This window comes from Puma concolor, chromosome E3, assembly GCF_028749965.1.
Source record: "Puma concolor isolate L17-30 chromosome E3, mPumCon1.1.hap2, whole genome shotgun sequence".
Classification (NCBI taxonomy): domain Eukaryota; kingdom Metazoa; phylum Chordata; class Mammalia; order Carnivora; family Felidae; genus Puma; species Puma concolor.
Window position 1 is genome coordinate 17,921,686 of NC_141682.1, and position 17,895 is coordinate 17,939,580.

The following is a 17,895-nucleotide window of genomic DNA, read 5'->3' on the forward strand; positions in this document are numbered from 1 at the left end:
TATGCAAGGATGATTCAATATTTGCAAATTAATCAACATGATACATCATATCAATAAGAGAAAGGGTAGAATATATCATTTCAATAGGTACAGAAAAATCATGTGACAAAGTACAACATCCATTCATAATAAAAGCCCTCAACAAAGTAGATTAGAGGGAACATAATAAAGCCCTAATATTAAAAACTCACAGCAAACATCACACTCAATGGAAAAAAAACTGAGAGATTTACCCCTAAGGTCAGGAACAAGAGAAGGATGTTCACTGTCACCACTCTTATTCAACATAGTACTGGAAGTCCCAGCCACAGCAGACAACAAAAGAAATAAAATTTGGCAAGGAAGAAGTCAAACTTTCACTGTTTGTAGATGACATGATATTCTATATAGAAAACCCAAAAGATTCCGCCAAAAATCTACTAGAACTAATAAGTGAATTCAGTAAAGTTGCAAAATACAAAATCAACATACAAAAATCTGTTGCATTTATATACACTAATAATGAAGAAACAGAAAAAGCAATAACAAAAACAATCCCATTTGCAATTTCACCAAAAATAATAAGATACCTAGGAATAAATCTACCTAAAGAGGCGAAAGACCTATACTCTGAAAACCATAAAACAGTGATGAAAGAAACTGAAAGTGACACAACGAAATGGGAAGATATTCCAAGTTCATATTTGGGAAGACCAAATATTGCTAAAATGTTTATAACTACCCAAAGTGATATACACATTTAATGCAATTCCTATCAAAATACCAAGATCATTTTCACAGAACTAGAAGAAACAATCCTAAAATTTGTTTGGAACCATGAAAGATCCTGAATAGCCAAAGCAATCTTGAAAAAGAAAAACAAAGCTGAAGACATCAAATCTGGACTTCAAGTTATATTATAAGGCTGTAGTACTAAAAAACAGTATAGTATTGGCACACAAATAGACACATAACATCAATGGAACAGAATAGAAAATCCAGAAATAAGCCCACAATTATATGATTAATTAAATCTTTGCCAAAGCAGAAAGAATATCCAATGCAAAAAAAAAGAGTCTCTTCGATAAATGGTGTTGGGAAAATGGGACAGCAACACGCAAAAAAGAATGAAACTAGACCACTTTCTTATATCATACACAAAAATAAATTCAACATGGATCAAAGACCTCAGTGTGAGACCTGAACCCATAAAAATCCTAGAAGACAACATAGGAAGTAATTTCTTTGATAATGGCCATAACAACTTCCTTCTAGATATGTCTCCTGAGGCAAAGGAAACAAAATAAAAATAAACTACTGGGACTACATCAAAATGAAAAGCTTCTGCACGGAGAAGGAAACAATCAACAAAACAAAAGGCAACCTATAGAATGGAAGAAAATATGCAAATTACACACTTAATAAAGAGTTAGTATCAAAAATATATAAAGAATTTATAAAACTCAACACTCAAAAAACAAATAATCCAATTAATAATGGGCAGAAGACATGAACAGTCATTTCTCCAAAGATGACATCCAAATGGCCAGCAGAAACATCATCACTTACCATCAGGGAAATTAAAAAAAAAAAAAAAAACTACATGAGATATCACCTCACACCTGTAAGAATGGCTAAAATGAACAATACAAGAAACAACATTTGATGGTGAGGATGTGGAAAAAAGGGAACACTCATGTACTGTTGGTAGGAATGTAAACTGGTGAAGCCACTGTGGAAAACAGTATGGTGTTTCCTCAAGAAATTAAAAATAGAACTACCCTACATTCCAGCAATTTTACTACTGGGTATTTACCCAAAGAATACAGAAACACTAAACCAAAGGGATACATGCACCCCTGTGTTTATGGCAGCACTATTTACAATAATAGCCAAGATATGGAAGCAGCCTGTGTCCACCAACTGAAGAATGGATAAAAAGAGGTGTGTGTGTGTGTGTGTGTGTGTGTGTGTGTGTGTGTGTGTGATGGAACATTACTCAACCATAAAAAAAGAATGAAATCTTGTCATTTGCATTGACATGGATGGAGCTAGAGAGTATAATGCTAAGTGAAATAAGTCAGAGAAAGACAAATACCATATGATTTCACTCATATGTGGAATTTAAGAAACAAAACAAATAAGCAAAGAGAACAATAAGAGAGAGAGAGAAATCAAGAAACAGACTCTTTTTTAAATGTTGATTATTTTGAGACAGAGAGAGGGAGGGGCAGATAGAGAGGGGGAGAGAGAATCCCAAGCAGGCTCTGTACTGACACAGATGTGGGACTCGATCTCATGAACCGTGAGATCATGACCTGAGCTGAAATCAAGAGTCAGACACTTAACTGACTGAGCCACACAGGCGCCTCAAGAAACAGACTCTTCATTTTAGAGAGCAAACTGGTGGTTTACCAGAAGGGAGAGGGGTGGGAGGATGAGTTAAATAGGGGGTGGGGACTAAAGAATGCACTTGTCATGATGAGCACAGAATGATGTATGGAACTGTTGAATCACTGTATTGTACACCTGATACTGATGTAACACTATATGTTTAATTAATTAAAATTAATTAATACTTGAATGGAGTTCAGAGACCAGAAGGGGGAGCTCTCACATTGTAACACTCCTTGCAGCCCCCCTTTTTTTTCAGAATTAAATGTGTTTATTAACAACAGTGTTCTGCACCCAGAGGAAATAACGTTTTAAAATGGATTTGCTTTTATCTGAAGTAGGCTTTTACTTAGAATGAAATAAAAGCTGAAAAAATACAAAAAGAAAATTTTGTTCTCTTGACATGTGAATGTGGCTTATAGTCAAAAATAGATTGTTACATACACTCACAATTTTCCTTAGATATATCTTCAATCTTGACCTCTGAGTGTGAATGTTGGAACTCTGTATTGTGCTCTTACAAAGTTGCCTATTTCTGAAAATTTGTCTCTAGGTACAGAATTTATCAGGTCATAAATAATTAGAAGAACATTATTCATTAGAACATTATTCATTAAGGATATATAATTATTTCTTCACATAAAATTGACTATTACAGATGTTAGTATTAACTAAACAGCAACAAAATCACCATACATGATGAAGAGTGAACATTTTGTTTCATTGAGACGAGTGATGAGGCATTTAAATGGCCTAGAAAACATCATAAATTCATCACAAAGCTGATTCCCTAATCATCCTCTGCCCTGCTTCTAGAAACTGCTTTGAAAAATACAGATTGGAGCTTATAACTCTTCACAACCCTGTTGATTCCTCAGTGTTAACAGATTCTTCCTCATCAGAGTCAGAGTCATGGGTGAGTGAACTATGCAGTTGCACAGAGCCGCACATTTAGAAGGGCTCTGTTCTTGGTTTAGTGCCATGTCATCATTTTGAAGTGATTAATAATTTTGAATAAAGTGTCCCACATTTTCATTTTCCACTGGTTCCCAGAAACTATGTGGGAAGCCTTTTTCAGCTGCCCCAGACAGAATTTATTCTTTCCTCCTCTTTGTTCTTTTTTTTCCTTAAGATTATTTATTTATTTATTTAATTTATAATGTTGATTTATTTTTGAGAGACAGAGACAGAGGATGAGTAGGGGAGGGACAGAGAAAGAGGGAGACACAGAATCAGAGGCAAGTGCCAGTCAGTGAGCTGTCAGCACAGAGCTGGATGTAGAGCTTGAACCCACGAACAGTGAGATCATGACCTGAGTCAAAGTCAGATGCTTAACCGACTGAGCCTGCAGGCACCCCAGGTTTTATTTATTTAAATAATCTCTACACCCCATGTGGAGCTCAAACTCATGACCCTGAGATCAAGAGTCACATGCTCTTCTGACTGAGCCAGCTGGACACCACTCCTCCTCTTTGTTCTTATGCTTATTTTGGTACCTGTCTGAACCATGATACCAAATTCCACTATAAGTTGATTACCATCTACTTGCTATCCCAGACCATTGCAGTGGATGCTGTTGGTACCCACTCAGATCTTTCTTCCCAGACAATTTGCCAATCTTCTAGTTGCTAGAATGCTGGCTGCTAATGGCCCACAATTGCCCTTCTCCCTAGAATTGTGCTATTACAGAGGTTTGAAAGTTTGATCTTTGCCTTAAGATGGGCTCTGTGATGTCATTCATATTGCATAGCTCTTTCTGGTCTCCTTTCAATCAGACTAATGTAGGCTATAGCTGAGCCCACATCTTGTCTCACTTCATCTTCTGACCTTTCCTCCCACTCCCCTCACTATTTTTCCTCTTTGAACATTCTTTTAACAGTACATAATTACCAGAATCCCCATCTTAGGCTCTGCTTCTAGGTACTCCTGTCTAAGCCAATCATGAATTAGGACAAGGACCATGTATTTCTTATCTCTGCATCTCCACCACCCAGCACAGCTCCTGGCACGTTGTAGGTGTCCTATAATGTTTGAATAAAAGACTTTCTAGGATAGTTCATTTGAATGGTAAAGTTCTTTATAAATTTAAACAAAACTAAATTGTTTTGTCCAAAACATAATTGTGGAGGGTATAAAATTTGCTCCATTACTCTTTCTTCATTGATACTCTGTTTTCTTCAGCTTCCTAGTATGGTCTTTCTAGTCAGGACCTCAGCTTCAGACCAGCTTGGTTTCCTCTCTCAGACTTCTAAAAATGTTTACTTCTCTGAGTGCCTAACTTTTAACTCGTTGTTTCTTTGAAAGATTTTGAATTTGTAGAATATTAGAATGAGAGGCACCTTAGAGAATATTTGGAAAGGGACTGGTAAAAGAAAAAACATTGGAGCCTCAGGAAGCACAAAGAAAGGAAACAATGGAAATATCAGAAGTATGAGTACATATAGTGGACTATCCTTTTCCTCATGGGTTTTATAAATCATGTTTTAAAGACTGTAACAAAATTAGAGCACCATTTGACACACAAGACAATTGAAGGCAAAGGGACTTGAATTGAAGTGAGATGTCCACACTTAACTGAGAGTAGAAAAATGTTGATGCCAGCAAATTATTATAAATCACATGTATATACAGTAGTGCTGAGAGCAACACTAAAAAAACTAAAGAGAAATACTCAGAAGCACTAAAAGTAATTCAAGATGGAAGACTAAACAATATTCAAGTAAAAAATCCAACATCTTTTTATGATTAAAAACTTTTGGCAAGTTAAGAATGATGTATGCAATTTTGATAGGGATTGCATTGAATATGTAGATTGCTTTGGGTAGTATTGACATTTTTTTAAATATGAAATTTATTGTCAACTTGGTTTCCATACAACACCCAGTGCTCATTCCAACAGGTGCCCTCCTCAATACCCATCACCCCACCTCACTCCCACCCCCCATCAACTCTCAGTTTGTTCTCAGTTTTTAAGAGTCTCTTATGTTTTGCCTCCCTCCCTCTCTAACCTTTTTTTTTCCTTCCCCTCCCCCATGGTCTTCTGGTAAGTTTCTCAAGATCCACATAAGAGTGAAAACATATGGTATCTGTCTTTCTCTGTATGACTTATTTCACTTAGCATAACATTCTCCAGTTCCATCCACGTTGCTACAAAAGGTCATATTTCATTATTTCTCATTGCCACATAGTATTCCATTGTGTATATAAACCACAATGTCTTTATCCATTCATCAGTTGATGGACATTTAGGCTCTTTCCATAATTTGGCTCTTGTTGAAAATGCTGCTATAAACATTGGAGTACAAGTGCCCCCTATGCATCAGCACTCCTGTATCCCTTGGGTAAATTCCTAGCAGTGCTATTGCTGGGTCATAGGGTAGATCTATTTTTAATTTTTTGAGGAATCTCCACACTGCTTTCCAGAGCGCTTGCAGCCCTTTGAAGAACGAACAGGAAGAGATTTACCTTGCATTCCCAATGGGAATAAGCCTATACCTTACTACCCCAGTCAGAAGAAAGAAAGATTTTCTCCATTCCTGGCAACTGCTTAGCCAATGAGGGACTGTCGCAACTCAGCCAATGAAGAGCCACTACAGTATGGACTTTTAGTTTATAACAGCCTTCCCAACTAACCTTTTTCTCCATAAAAACAGGATGCCTCTCTCCTTTGTTCTCTGAACTCATCTACATTTATGCTGTAACTCTTTGTCCCACATTGCAATTCTGTTTTATTACCAAATAAACCTATTTTTTTTTCTGGTACAATAACTGGCAGGATTTTTTTTTAAGATTAACATTACTTAATGATCAGAACCAACATCCAGAGAGGACCCTCCAATAACTGCAGGGTTTGTAAGCTAATAGGTACAGAACCCACAGAACTGAATGGGTTTTCTCACTGACCCTGGAGTTTGATAGTAAATTTTCTCCAGGATTTCAAGTTTCAGGCCTTGTTCTGAGCTCTCCAGGCTTTATTCAGGACATATCTTAAGGCCTTGGTTGTGTTGTTGTTGTTGTTGTTGTTGTTGTTATCTCTGACAGTGCTTGTTTGGAGGTTAGATGGACTCCTTTCCAGAATCAGACTGTTCCTGATGGAATTGTACTAGCCTTCGGCCTAATTCCTGCAGGGAATCAGACTGGTCCTTCCAGAACTGTACTAGCCTTCTGTTTGGCTTCTTTTTGGCACTAGGATGTTCATGTTAGAACTGTGCCAATTGGCAATGAGAAAGAATGAAATATGGCCCTTTGTAGCAACATGGATGGAACTGGAGAGTGTTATGCTAAGTGAAATAAGCCATACAGAGAAAGACAGATACCGTATGGTTTCACTCTTATGTGGATCCTGAGAAACTTAACAGAAACCCATAGGGGAAGGGAAGGGGAAAAAAAGGTTAGAGTGGAAGAGAACCAAAGCATAAGAGACTCTTAAAAACTGACAACAGATAAAACCACCAGAAGACTAGCAGAACAGAGTCTCTAGAGCCAAGCGCAGACGAGAGGCCCACGGAAGAGGGTAGGAAGGGCGGCGAGGTGGTGCGCGCTACACGGACTGGCTGGAGGGAGCTGGGGCAGAGGGGTGGCCCGCCGGCCAAGCAAAGCCCCTGAGTCTGGCTTGCAAAAGCAGAGGGGCCAGACGGAGTGTGTTCCGACAGCAAGCGGGACTTATCTGGAAGGTTATAAGTTAACAGCTCTGCTGGGAGAGCGGGAAGGCTAGAGGACAACGGGAGGGAGAGTTGCTGAGCCCCTGGACAACAGAGCTCAGTTTGGTGGGGAACAAAGGCGCTCACCAGCGCCATCTCCCTCGCCCATTCCCCAGCCAAAATCCCAAAGGGAACCAGTTCCTGCCAGGGAACTTGCATGCAGCGCACAAACATCCAATGCTGTGCTTCTGCGGATCCATCCCTCTGGCAGGTCTGACTCACTCCCGGTGCCGCAGGGCCCCTCCCGAAGCGGATCTCTGAAGGAAAAGCGAGCTGAGCCTGCCCCTCCCGCCCCTGTGCACCTTGCCGATCCACCCCAGCTAATATGCCAGATCCCCAGCACCACAAGCCTGGCAGTGTGCAAGTAGCCCAGATGGGCCACGCCACCCCACAGTGAATCCCGCCCCTAGGAGAGGGGAAGAGAAGGCACACACCAGTTTGACTGTGGCCCCAGCGGTGGGCTGGGGGCAGACATCAGGTCTGACTGCGGCCCCACCCACCAAGACCAGTTATTCAAGACAGCACAGGGAAGTGCCCCGCAGTCTCCCACCACTCCAGGGACTATCCAAAAAGACGAAACGGAAGAATTCCCCTCAGAAAAACGTCCAGGAACTAACAACAGCTAACGAACTGATCAAAAGGATTTAAACAATATAACAGAAAGTGAATTTAGAATAATAGTCATAAAATTAATCGCTGGGCTTGAAAACAGTATAAAGGACAGCAGAGAATCTCTTGCTACAGAGATCAAGGGACTAAGGAACACCCAGGGGGAGCTAAAAAATGCTATCATTGAACTGCAAAATAAAATGGAGATAACTACGGCTCGGATTGAAGAGGCAGAGGGAGAATAGGTGAACTAGAAGATAAAGTTATGGAAAAAGAAGAAGCTGAGAAAAAGAGAGATAAAAAAAAATCCAGGAGCATGAGCAGAAAATTAGAGAACTAAGTGATTCACCAAAGAGAAATAATATACTCATAATTGGTATTCCAGAGGAGGAAGAGAGAGGGAAAGGTGCTGAAGGTGTACTTGAAGAAATAATAGCTGAGAACTTCCCTGATATGGGGAAGGAAAAAGGCATTGAAATCCAAGAGGCACAGAGAACTCCCTTCAGATGTAATTTGAATCGATCTTCTGCACAACATATCATAATGAAACTGGCAAAATACAAGGATAAAGAGAAAATTGTGAAAGCAGCTAAAGATAAACGTGCTCTAACATATAAAGGGAGACCTATAAGACTCGTGACCGATCTCTCTACTGAAACTTGGCAGGCCAGAAAGGAATGGCAAGAGATCTTCAATGTGATGAACAGAAAAAATATGCAGCCAAGAATCTTTTATCCAGCAAGTCTGTCATTTAGAATAAAAGGATAGATAAAGGTCTTCCCAAACAAACAAAAACTGAAGGAATTCGTCACCACTAAACCAGCCCTACAAGAGATCCTAAGGGGGATCCTGTGAGACAAAGTACCAGAGACATCGCTACAAGCATGAAACCTATGGACATCACAATGACTCTAAACCCATATCTTTCTATAATAACACTGAATGTAAATGGACTAAATGCACCAACCAAAAGACATAGGGTATCAGAATGGATAAAAAAACGAGACCCATCCATTTGCTGTCTACAAGAGACTCATTTTAGACCTGAGGATACCTTTAGATTGAGAGTGAGGGGATGGAGAACTATTTATCATGCCACTGGAAGTCAAAAGAAAGCTGGAGTAGCCATACTTATATCAGACAAACTAGACTTTAAATTAAAGGCTGTAACAAGAGATGAAGAAGGGCATTATATAATAATCACAGGGTGTATCCATCAGGAAGAGCTAACAATTATAAATGTCTATGCGCTGAATACAAGAGCCCCCAAATATATAAAACAATTACTCACAAACAAAAGCAACCTTATGGATAACAATGTGGTAATTGCAGGGGACTTTAACACTCCACTTACAGAAATGGATAGATCATCTAGACACATGGCCAATAAAGAAACAAGGGCCCTGAATGAGACATTGGATCAGATGGACTTGATAGATATATTTAGAACTCTGCATCCCAAAGCAACAGAATATACTTTCTTCTTGAGTGCACATGGAACATTATCCAAGAGAGATCAAATACTGGGTTACAAAACAGCCCTTCATAAGTATACAAGAATTGAAATCATACCATGCATACTTTCAGATCACAATGCTATGAAGCTTGAAATCAACCAAAGGAAAAAGTCTGGAAAACCTCCAAAAGCATGGAGGTTAAAGAACACCCTACTAAAGAAGAAATGGGTCACCAGACAATTAGAGAAGACACTAGAAAATATATGGAAACAAATGAAAATGAAAATACAACAATCCAAACACTTCGGGATGCAGTGAAGGCAGTCCTGAGAGGAAAATACATTGCAATCCAGGCCTATCTCAAGAAACAAGAAAAATCCCAAATACAAAATCTAACAGCACACCTAAAGGAAATAGAAGCAGAACAGCAAAGGCAGCCTAAACCCAGCAGAAGAAGAGAAATAATAAAGATCAGAGCAGAAATAAACAATATAGAATCTAAAAAAACTGTAGAGCAGATCAACGAAACCAAGAGTTGGTTTTTTGAAAAAATAAACAAAATTGACAAACCTCTAGCCAGGCTTCTCAAAAAGAAAAGGGAGATGACCCAAATAGATAATATCATGAATGAAAATGGAATTATTACAACCAAACCCTCAGAAATACAAGCAATTATCAGGGAATATTATGAAATATTATATGCCAACAAACTGGACAACTGGAAGAAATTCCTAAACACCCACACGCTTCCAAAACTCAATCAGGAGGAAATAGAAAGCTTGAACAGACCCATAACAGCGAAGAAATTGAATCAGTCATCAAAACTCTCCCAACAAATAAGACTCCAGGACCAGATGGCTTCCCTGGGGAATTCTACCAGACGTTTAAAGCAGAGATAATACCTATCTTTCTCAAGCTATTCCAAAAATAGAAAGGGAAGGAAAACGTCCAGACTCATTCTATGAAGCCAGTATTACTTTCATTCCTAAACCAAACAGAGACCCAGTAAAATAAGAGAACTACAGGCCAATATCCCTGATGAATATGGATGCAAAAATTCTCAATAAGATACTAGCAAATCGAATTCAACAGCATATAAAAAGAATTATTCACCATGACCAAGTGGGATTCATTCCTGGGATGCAGGGCTGGTTCAACATTCGCAAATCAATCAACGTGATACATCACATTAATAAAAGAAAAGAGAAGAACCATATGATCCTGTCAATCGATGCAGAAAAGGCCTTTGACAAAATCCAGCAACTTTCTTAATAAAAACCCATAAGAAAGTCGGGATAGAAGGAACATATGTAAACATCATAAAAGCCATTTATGAAAAGCCCACAGCTAACATCATCCTCAATGGGGAAAAACTGAGAGCTTTTCCCCTGAGATCAGGAACACGACAGGGATGTCCACTCTCACTGCTGTTGTTTAACATAGTGTTGGGAGTTCTAGCATCAGCAATCAGACCACAAAGGGAAATCAAAGGCATCAAAATTGGCAAAGGTGAAGTCAAGCTTTCACTTTTGGCAGATGACATGATAGTATACATGGAAAACCCAACAGATGCCACCAAAAGGCTACTAGAACTGATACATGAATTTAGCAAAGTCGCAGGATACAAAATCAATGTATAGAAATCAGTTGCATTCTTATACACTAATAATGAAGCAACAGAAAGACAAATAAAGAAACTGATCCCATTCACAACTGCACCAAGAAGCATAAAATACCTAGGAATAAATCTAACCAAAGATGTAAAAGATCTGTATGCTGAAAACTATAGAAAGCTTATGAAGGAAATTGAAGAAGACACAAAGAAATGGAAAAACATTCCATGCTCATGGATTGGAAGAATAAATATTGTCAAAATGTCAATACTACCCAAAGCTATCTACACATTCAATGCAATCCCAATCAAAATTGCACCAGCATTCTTCTCGAAGCTAGAACAAGCAATCCTAAAATTTATATGGAACCACAAAACACCCCGAGTAGCCAAGGTAATTCGGAAGAAGACCAAAGCAGGAGGCATCACAATCCCAGACTTTAGCCTCTACTACAAAGCTGTAATCATCAAGACAGCATGGTATTGGCGCAAAAACAGACGCATAGACCAATGGAATAGAATAGAAACCCCAGAACTAGACCCACAAACGTATGGCCAACTAATCTTTAGCAAAGCAGGAAAGAACATCCAATGGAAAAAAGACAGTGTCTTTAACAAATGGTGCTGGGAGAACTGGACAGCAACATGCAGAAGATTGAAACTAGACCACTTTCTCACACCATTCACAAAAATACACTCAAAATGGATAAAGGACCTGAATGTGACACAGGAAACCATCAAAACCCTACAGGAAAAAGCAGGAAAAGACCTCTCTGACCTCAGCCGTAGCAATCTCTTACTCGACACATCCCCAAAGGCAAGGGAATTAAAAGCAAAAATGAACTACTCGGACCTTATGAAGATAAAAAGCTTCTGCACAGCAAAGGAAACAACCAACAAAACTAAAAGGCAACCAACGGAATGGGAAAAGATATTTGCAAATGAGATATCGGACAAAGGGCTAGTATCCAAAATATATAAAGAGCTCACCAAACTCTCCACCCGAAAAACAAATAATCCAGTGAAAAAATGGGCAGAAAAGATGAATAGACACTTCTCTAAAGAAGATATCCAGATGGCCAACAGGCACATGAAAAGATGCTCAATGTCGCTCCTCATCAGGGAAATACAAATCAAAACCACACTCAGATACCATCTCACGCCTGTCAGAGTGGCTAAAATGAACAAATCAGGAGACTATAGATGCTGGAGAGGATGTGGACAAACGGGAACCCTCTTGCACTGTTGGTGGGAATGCAAACTGGTGCAGCCGTTCTGGGAAACAGTGTGGAGGTTCCTCAAAAAATTAACAATAGATCTACCCTATGACCCAGCAATAGCACTGCTAGGAATTTACCCAAGGGATACAGGAGTGCTGATGCATAGGAGCACTTGTACCTCAATGTTTATAGCAGCACTCTCAACAATAGCCAAATTATGGAAAGAGCCTAAATGTCCATCAACCGATGAATGGATAAAGAAATTGTGGTTTATATACACAATGGAATACTACGTGGCAATGAGAAAGAATGAAATATGGCCCTTTGTAGCAACGTGGATGGAACTGGAGAGTGTTATGCTAAGTGAAATAAGTCCTACAGAGAAAGACAGACACCATATGTTTTCACTCTCATGTGGATCCTGAGAAACTTACCAGAAGACCATGAGGGAGGGGAAGGAACAACAAAAAAAGAAAGGTTGGAGAGGGAAGGATCCAAACATAAGAGACTTTTAAAAACTGGGAACAAACTGAGGGTTGATGGGGGGTGGGAGGTGGGGGAGGGTGGGTAGTGGGTGTTGGGGAGGGCACCTGTTGGGATGAGCACTGGGTGTTGTATGGAAACCAATTTGACAATAAATTTCATATTAAAAAAAAAAAAACAATAACTTTTCCTAAGCCTGTTGATTAGAACAAAATTCAGGCTTGCACACCAAAGCTGGATGAATGTGTTAATGATTATTACAATCAACTCCAAATTGTCTTTAAGTAAAATTCTGATCTTCTTTTAGATGTTGAATCCACCTAGGTAGCATTTAACTCTATGTTTATCAGAGGGTTAAGGTTTTCTCTTTTAGTTAAAGAGGAGCAGAATGGAATGGGAAGTAACCCACTCCAAATATACTTAATATGGCAAGCCAACTCACGCCCTACATGAGTCAACTAGAAGAAAGATTGCTAAAATTCTCAATGTTCAACTCCAGAAAATGAAGACCCTTGAACAAAACCAAATAGCCTTTCTTCTATTATTGAATTAAAAAAAAGAGAGAGATTGTTACAAATTTAAATGTTCCATGCATCCTCAGCCCTCTGGTCAGTCTTTCCAAAGCCCTCTGAATTGCCAGTGACATGGTCCAGGGAACTACAAGGGCTCTTCCCAATCCTTCTTCTTAATCAGCTCAGAAAAAACACTTTTCAGATTGGTAATTAATCTCTCCCTGTCCTTATTGATATCAGACCTACACTCTCAGCGCTTAACACCCCTGATATAAAGCAGTCCCTGTCTTGGAGCACTAAAACAGCTCAAATACTGGGGGTGTCTAATAAGCTTCAATAGTTTCCTGCCTCTGAGCATATTTTCTTTTATCTAGGCCCCTTGAGAGACACCCATCCTTTTTCTCCTTTGTTCTTATGCCCTTATTCATTTATCGGACCAAGATTTCTTAGAAAAGTATCATAGCAAAATCTCTCCCGAAAGGGGGAAATCATTCCAGAACTTGACAGTTGTAACCAAAGTAGCCAACTAGGGGAATTAAATGACCATTCGACATCTTTTTTTGTTCTGTCTCTGACAGCACTATTGCTGAGTCTGCGGACACTGATTATTTATTCTTATTAGATCTGATACCATCCTCTTTATGCAAGAAAATCCTCAACTTATATGGGCAGAATCTACACTGCATCTCCCATCAGGATTTAAATAGATCCTTTAAAGCCTCCTCCCATAATAATCAATACCTTATAAAGAAGTCCTTCAAGGCATCAAGCCCATTATAAAAGATTATAAAGCTCAGGGTCTAATTACCCCTTCCAATGGTCCCTGCAACACCTCTGTTTTACCTGTGAGAAAACCCAATGGCCACGGATGGAGGTTTCTCCAAGACCTCTGAGCAATAAATACAAATAACCACAGTTATCCCCCAGTACCCTAAAGTTCATAACCCCCATGTGCTAACATCCATTCCCACTGAGAGCAAACTCTTCACTATAATTGTTTTATGCAGTGCATTTTTAGTATTCCAGTTGATAAAGATAACCAATATATTTTTTGTCTTTTACAGGAAAAAACAGAAACACACCTGGACAATAATGCCCCGGGGATTCACAGAGAGTCCTTCCCACCTTTACAAATCTTAAAAGCTGATTTAGATGATATAAAGTCTTCTACAGGCTCTAATTTATTACGGTATACAGATGATTTGCTTCTCCCTTCCCCTTCCTCAAACCTCTTCACAGAAAATTTCTTGGCCTTAAAGGACACAAAGTCTCCAAAGAAAGATTACAGTTTACTCAGGCTCAGGTTAGATACTTAGGGAATTGGATCTCAAAACAAGGACTGCATTTGATCCAGAAGAAACTCCTCACAACTGCTTAATACCGGCAGGTTACCTTTTCAATCCCAGTGAAAATTTACAGATAACTCCTCTAACCAATACACGTTGTTCATAGTTTCCTGATGGTTCTTATTTAAAGGATAAAAATGGTAAATATTGTCCTGGGTATGCTATTGCAACTCTCTTTGAAGTCATTGCAGTCATTGCAGCACTTTTACCTTTGGCTATTACAGCTGAATTATACACCCTTACTCAAGCTTATACTTTAGCCAAGGATAAAACCACAAATATTTATACTGATAGTCAGTATGCCTCTGGAGTAGCTCATGATTTTCAAATATTATAGAAACAATGAGGTTTCCTTACCCCCAATGGGGATAAGATTTAAAATGGCTCCTATGTACAACATTTATTAGATGTCATACTTTTGCATGTGGCTCTAGCTGTTATTAAGGTTCTGGGGTATTCCAGACTCAACTCCATAGATGCCAACAGAAGCCACCTCACTGATATATGTACCAAAAATGCTGCTTATAATGAGACCAATAGCCAAATCTCTGTCATGTTCCAAAGGGATGTTCTCCCAAATGATAAGTTTTGGGAAAATTGACCAGAAAAAAATTGGGGAAACATGACCACAGAAAAGGAGAAGCAATATTGGAAATTTATTAATTATTGGTTTGATAAAAAGAGAGAGAGAGAGAGAACTCTGGTTTTGGCCAAATAACAATCTGGTTATTCCAGTAATTCTAAAATTCTCAATACTTGTAATTGTAACATGCATTAAGCCATTGGTGTACTGACAAAATGACAGCATTCGTGGACCCATATTGGTGGAGAACAGTTAATAAGACCATAAGAAGGGCCTACCTTACTTGTCCCACTTGTCCAAAGTATAATCCAGGAAAAGCTGTTCATATGGATGGATTTCATACAACTTCTCCATCTCGTAGCTTGTATGTTTTCTCACTGGACCAAATCTTTTCCTTCGTGGATAGGCTTGCATCTCTTCCGTGGCTAAAATTCTGTTAGAAAAGATTATCCCTACCTGGGGAACCCCTCTAAAACTTCATGGTGATCAGGGAACCCATTTTACCTGTCAGGGGGTTTGACAAGTTTGTGCTGTTTGGCCAGTTTTACAACACTTTCACTGTGCAGTGATAAAGGTATCTTCTGTTACATTGCTGAGGTGACTTTGAAAATCACCTAAGGGTAGGGGCTAGTTGCCAGTAGGTACAACAATGTGTTCGGAACCTTCAGGTCCACCCTGAAATAACAACATCCCGGGAAGGAAGAGGGGCTAGGGTTAAACCAATCACCAACAGCCAATGATTTGATCATGCCTATGTAACAATGCCTCCAGAAAAACCCAAAGGGATGGGTTTGGAGAGCTCCTGGTTGGTAAACACACAGAAATTTAGGGAGAGTGATGAAGTTGGAGGTGGCACAGAAGCTCTCACCTTTTCCCAAACCTTACCACATGTATTTCTCCTGTCTCACTATTCTTCTTTATATCTTTTATAATAAATTGGTTACCTGGAAAGTAAAATGTTTTTATGAGTTTTGTGATCTGCTCTAGCAAATTAACCCAATGGGGGCGGGTTGCTGAAACCTCCAGTCTATAGTCTGTTGGTCAGAAGCACAAATGACAAACCGGACCTACAGTTGGCATCTGAAATGGCAGTAGAGGGCAGTCTTGTAGGACTGAATCCTTAATCTGTGGAATCTCCAGGTAGATAGTGTCAAATTGAGTTGAATTGTAGGACACACAGTTGGTGTTGAAGAATTGCTCATTTGTGGGAAAACATCACACACAAACTTCATTGGGATTGGGATGCTCAGAACCATTATAGCTATACTTAAAAAAAAATTAAGCAACACATTTAATAATTTTTTCAAATCAGTGTGAAGGACGATGTGTTTCCCATCTTTCACCAGTATGACTTCTGCCTGCCTCAGTAATGGAAATCATGACCACAGGTCCACACAGCCTAATCTCCACATTTAGTGAGTGAGTGTGTGTGTGGGTGGGTGGGTGGGGGGGGGGTTGGTCCCTACTTTTTATTTGATTAAACAAGAAAATCCTGATGAAAATTATAAGTCAACAGGATAGTAGCATGTGTTGACAGCTGTGTATATTTCTATATTTTCAGATAAAATGTAAACCCTAAGTTATGGAGAAGTCTCTCCTATCACTTTCAGAATTTTCTTAGGCTTTAAGTCAATGAGAATTCCAAAGAGAGAAGTTTGGGTGCTGAGATTCAAGGATAGTAGCAAATGGACTCCTAGCCCTGTCTTTGATTGCATTTGATCAAAGATTCTATGCTGTGCTGCACCATTTGGATGTGTGTTAAAATATGTCTAACAATGCATCACTTGTTTCTTTGTCTTTCTTTGATGAGTAAAGAACATCTTAAAGTCTGGGGGAAAGTTTGTAACACAATTTGGTCTTAAGAAATTCCCAAAGCCTGTCCTTAATATTTAAAATTGTGCTATTTTGGTCCTAGCGGGACAGGTTTAGTCTCTTTAATATGTGGAACAATATATTGCTAAGATGTGAAGCTTGAAAAAACTACTTGAAATTTTAAAACTGGACCTACAAGTTATCTTCTGACTCTGATAAAATGCTTTAAACCGCGTTAATTTTTAAATCCCATATGATTACAATGGAATACTACTCAGCAATAAAAAGGAAAGAAGTATTGATACCGACAACAATATGGACGAATCTCAAAATAAAATCTTGCCTTTTGCAACAACGTGGATGGAACTAGAGTGTATTGTGCTAAGCAAAGTAAGTCAGTCAGAGAAAGACAAATACCATGGGATTTCACTCATATGTGGAATTTAAGAAGCAAAACAGATCAACATAAGGGAAGGAAGAAAAAATAAGATGAAACAGAGAAGGAGGCAAACTGTAAGAGACTCTTAAATACAGGGAACAAACTCAGGGTTGCTGGAGAGAAGGCGGGGAGGGGGGTATCTGCTAAATGGGTGACAGCATTAAGGAGGGAAGTTGTTGGGATGAGCACTAGGTGTTATATGAGCGATGAATCACTGGGTTTTACTCCTAAAACCAATACTACACTGTACGTTAACTGACTTGAATATAAATAAATAAACAAATAAATAAAGGTAATTATCTTGAGTGAAAGAAGCCTAATGAAAAATAACAAATTCTATGTGATACGATGTATATAAAATCTTTTTAAAATGCAAACTAACATATAGTAACAGAAATAAGATCAGTGGTTGCCTGAGGATGGAAGAGAGAGGATTAAAAAGAGGCACAAGGTGGCAAAACTGGATACCCACATCTAAAAGCTTGAAGCTGGCCCCTTACCATTGCCTGAGTGGCCTTAAAAGGGGTGAACTTGATGGGGAGTGTGCTCTCAGAGCCAAAGATTGGCTGGAATAAATGAAGACCATGGTGCAAGGTCTTTTCCCCTTCTGACATACTATCATCCTTGGATTGTATTATATACTCAAATTTTGTCTGTCTATTGCTTTACAAACTAACCCTACTCAAGAATATTTCTTTAGCTAGCCTTAAGAAGAAAAAATATTTTATTTAATAAACAAACATGTGCCC

At 39.0% G+C, this 17,895-nt stretch overlaps 1 long non-coding RNA gene across 1 annotated transcript; it reads right to left on the bottom strand.

Moving 5' to 3' along the window:
- Positions 1-14,129: 14,129 nt before the first annotated feature.
- On the bottom strand, positions 14,130-16,277 carry LOC147573003 (uncharacterized). Its single transcript, XR_015245363.1, has 2 exons — positions 15,174-16,277; positions 14,130-14,235 (listed from the first exon to the last, which is right to left on the bottom strand). It is a non-coding gene; the product is annotated as an uncharacterized LOC147573003 (long non-coding RNA).
- Positions 16,278-17,895: the final 1,618 nt, after the last annotated feature.